The sequence below is a fragment of the Hipposideros armiger genome, unplaced genomic scaffold (genome assembly GCF_001890085.2).
Source record: "Hipposideros armiger isolate ML-2016 unplaced genomic scaffold, ASM189008v1 scaffold_891, whole genome shotgun sequence".
NCBI classification, from domain to species: Eukaryota; Metazoa; Chordata; class Mammalia; order Chiroptera; family Hipposideridae; genus Hipposideros; species Hipposideros armiger.
Window position 1 is genome coordinate 611,682 of NW_017732241.1, and position 4,630 is coordinate 616,311.

Below are 4,630 nucleotides of genomic sequence, written 5' to 3' on the forward strand. Positions count from 1 at the left end.
TAAAGTTCTGGGGATAGGATAATAATTTAAATAAAAATGTCTTGAAGGAAAATTAATCTGGTGATGGTCTGATAAAAACTTGACTTAGGTGTAGAGAGTGGCAGAGAGGAGGTTGGAAGGCCAATTAATGACCAGAGATTTATTAACTGCTTTCCTTCTAACAGAGTCCAGAAAAAAAATATCAAAATAAATATAATAAAATATTAGCATTTATTTTATTGAGAGTTTAAGTGATTTAGATACATAAATTTACTCTTTTCCACATGTTTTTCTTTACAACTGTATGGGGGAGGTACCGATATGATAATTGAGACAGAGAAAGATTTGCCTTAAATTGCTTATCTAGTACGGAGGTAGGATCAACATTGGTTAACTTACCAGCACTTTGGTTCTTTAACTATTTAACTACTGGTAAGTAGAGAGGATTAATAGCTATGCACAAAGCAGAGCTATTAGTCAATACACTTATTTTTGACTGGGACTAACTATGGAAGATAATAGGTTTCCTTGTCTCAATTAAAGCTGTATCTCAATAGGAAATGATCTTGTTCTAGAACTTCTGTAGTACAAATATTAACATGCATTTTTTGAATCAGCTTTTAAAATATATTTATGCAAATTATTTTTAACAGTGGATCGAAATCACCTCTGGTGCAGAATCAGATAAAACAGCTCAGATCTTTTATCACAGCTACTGACTGACTCATTCTCTACAGAAACGTGTGCCTATCAAGCTTGAATTCTATTTCTTAACATACTTTTTTTTTTATATAACTTATAAAGGATGAGATTCTCTATTTGTACTGGTCCTTTTGCATTTAGAATGCCTCTTTTGAAAAACTTTGATCGGTTTTGCTTATTTGGAAGGTTATTTTAAAGTTTACTTGTCACCTTTCCCTATTTCCATTTCCCATTTCCCTGCAAGTCACACTCAATTTTAAATATGGCAGGGAAGGCTCTATTAAGCCCCATTTCCATCTCTGTGAAAAATCAAACACTTGTGTTTCACTGAAGAAAGCTGATCTTTTTCTGCATTGATTGCCTACTATGACATATAGGGAAAAAATTAGAATGAGTGTATGGGACATAATTATAAAACTGTTTATATACATCCATAAATAAATATGGTAAAAGGGCTGGCTGAGTGGCTCAGTTGGTTAAGAGCTCGCTCAGGAGTTTGAGCTCTGAGCAACAGCGGTTTGAGTCCCGGCCCGAGCTGAGCAGCCACTGAGCTGGATGGCTCAGCTTAAAATAAATGAATGAATAAATAAATAAATAAATAAATAAATAAATAAATAAATAAATAAATATTGTCAATTTCATGACCCCTTATCAGCTCACAGTGCTACAATGTGAAGGAAATAGTCTAGTCATCCTGTCCTCCTGCTTTTCCTTCAACAACAATGACAGAAAAATAAATTACGGACTCCATAGCAAGACTGACAAAACAAGANATTTATTTTTTCTTCTAACAACAGTGGGCTGTTGCTTTATTTAATATTTAAATTCATGGGTTTTTGTTTTGTTTTTTTAACAAAGGTATAATTTAACAATAAGAAAAAAATTCTATGTTTTGAGGTGTTTTCTAACAGGAGGGACTACAAAAGAGGCTATGGACTGTCTTTCCCCTAAGAGAATCCTCTTCTCTCAGGACTGCTTTAAGAAAAGCTGACTAGAGACAGGTTAATGAACACTGTTACTTAATGACCTTACCGGGTCCTCCAACCAAACATTTTAGTGATTCTGTGATTTTCAGAGAGTTGCAAAAAAGCTTTGCAAGTTCATGATAAAATTTGCAAAGCAGCTTATGGTGTTCCAGGATTAGTGGGGCTCTGTGAGCCCACACATTAGCCTTTATGTTTTAATGTGCCTGCCCTTGCAGACAGAAATGACACTGCTCCTTCAGCTCCAAATGGTTATGCGCTGTCAATTATTTTTCCAGTCCTGGAAATACTAAACTCTTTCTTACTCAGCCAGGCCTATTGTGGTCAAGGTCATACTTAATATTGCTAGGTGGCAAGTATAGAAAAAGGTGAAGTCAATTGACCTTGTAGAGATGATGAGGAGTAAGTTCATAAAGGCATAGAATCTCCGAATGGGAAATTGCCTTGAGGTTACTTAATTAAATTTCCCTCTGGATTCAGGAATCTGCTCAGGATCTCATTTGACCTCACCTTGAGGAAGATAAGATGGCACAGGGAAGTCCTCAGGACAACCTTTGTGCTTGCTCAAATAGATAGCAGTGTTATTTCAATGTCACCCTTCGTGGCCAAGAGTTCAGACCCCAAAGAAGGAAAATAGCAGGCAAAGGGAAGAAATTCTGAAAAGAAAAATAGCTGTAAAAGACAAAAAGTGACATATTGCATTTCTAATCATCAAGGACACTAATATCAAAAAATATTCCACGTTTAGCAGAAGTAAAGGTATTCAGAGAATAAAATTGATCCTGGAATCACTCAGATTTGGCCATGGATGCCCTTGTGGAGGCTCGGTATAGGAAGAAGAGCATGGACCCTTAGTTTGAATCTCCCTCCACCTTCAAAGACTTGAGAGAGAGGGAAGGAGTCTGGCCAGACACACCTTTAAGAGGTTAGCCTGCCTGTAAAACAAAAGCTTTAATCCACATGTACCCTGGAATCCCAACCTCCTTCTTCACATCTTATTGCCAAAATGCATCATGAAACTGGGGGTCAGAATAGCAACTTTGTGCAATACTCCTGAGTTACCAGTGTGAGAAACTACTGTTTCCCAAGGAAGGCTTGTTTGGTTATTAAACCTAGTAGAGATGTACTGTTAAACATAGTAGTGATAGCTTCTCCTCATCCTTGTTAAAAATGGTTCATGAACTCCCATAAGAGTTTGTAATGACTTATGTAATTTGTTGATAGTGATGCCTTATCTATCCATTTCTTCCCTGGTCTTTTTCTTCTTCCATTGGAAGAAGCATTGGGGGCCTAGAATCCAAAGACCATTTGCACTTCCTTTGGTATCAGCTAAATGAAAATTATATAAATTCTGATTGGGTACTATTGTGATATATACTTTTAATTCCCACTACTGAATGATTAAAAANCAAAGAAAAGAAAAAAAGAAAGAACTTTAGCTTACCATGGCATCTCCAGCACTTAGAACAATCTGGCACCTGATAGGAGCCCTGTAAATATTTGTTGAATGAATAAAGACTCAGAAATTCTCAAAGATCATCATTAGAAGTTCAGGGATGCTGTAAATCAGCAAAGGAAACAGACTCATTTTTCAGAGGTCTTCAATGAAAAATGTAAATAAAACAATTACTGAAGATTTCCCTGAGTTTCTCTGACATGTTTAATTCAACAATTTATCAGTATTCAACAATTCATCAGTATTTTTTGTTCAAGTCCTACATGCAAAACAGAACAAAAGATATAGTCCCTTCTCTCAAGGCACTCAGATTGAAATGGGAGATGGAACTATGGGAAGGATAATTGACATGTGAGGCATAATTGAGAGAAAGCAACATGAAAGAATGAATGAGGTGTGAACTAAAAATGCAACTGTAATGCAGTAGAAGAAAACACTTATTCTCAATGAGAGGATCAGGAACTGTTTCAAAGGGGAGATTTATTACATTTGAGTTGAATCCCAAAGCAGGAATTAATTTCTGACAAGTGGGAATGGCTAAGAAGGGAAGACAGGAAGGGAGGTGGATGTGAGGAGAGGCAGAAGACAAGGCATGCTTGACAGAGAAGCAGAGAAAACTTTTCCCTAGGGTTTTTTGTTTGTTTGTTTCTTAGCTGAGTCATCCTGCCACCTGCTGGCAGCTCAGTGGCAGCTCAGCTTGGGCCAGGCATCGAACCACTGTTGTTCAGAACTCACACTCTTGAGTGAGCTTTTAACCAACTGAGCCACTCGGCCGGCCCCTCCCTACGGTTTTTAAGAGGTAGGTTCCAGGGAAGATGCAATGTGTTACAAAAGTAGATAAAAGAACAGGTGATACCTTCTACTAAGGTTACTGTAAACTTTATATTTGAGTCCCTTTCAAAGTCATTTGGGAATTACAAATAAAGAATGGAATTAATTATAAATTGTTTCTTGAAAATGACTCTGCTATGAGATTAAGCTAAAAGGGACTAATTATATTAGGGCAAAACAGGCAAAGGTGTTGGAAATAGTTTTTTATCTGGGAACGGTGCCCCCATATTTACCACATAAACAACAACTAATGGTAGAAGAATTCCTGGCCAGATAGGAGTAGGCATCTGACTGCTCTGTAGATTGTGCTCAAGAGTTTAGAATGTGGCATCCCAAAGCCAATCTTCAAGACGAGCTATTTAACTGCACAAAAAATGCTCACACGCATTATTTTGGATGTTAAATCTTTCTAAATTAAAATACATATTTCTTTTTTATGAGAATCCAAGTGCCTTTATTATTATTAAGAATCAATAAATATTTTAAATTCTCTCAGTTTTAACTTTGAATTCAGTAAGTATTAATAAATACAACTCACATAATTAAAAGCACCTTGGAGTCTTCCAGCATGTTATTTTTGTAGTTCTCTTTTATTTTTCATTAGTTTCAGGTGTACAAAACAAAAAAGTGATTAGACATTTACATGGCTCACAAAGTGATAACCCCATAAGTCAATTAC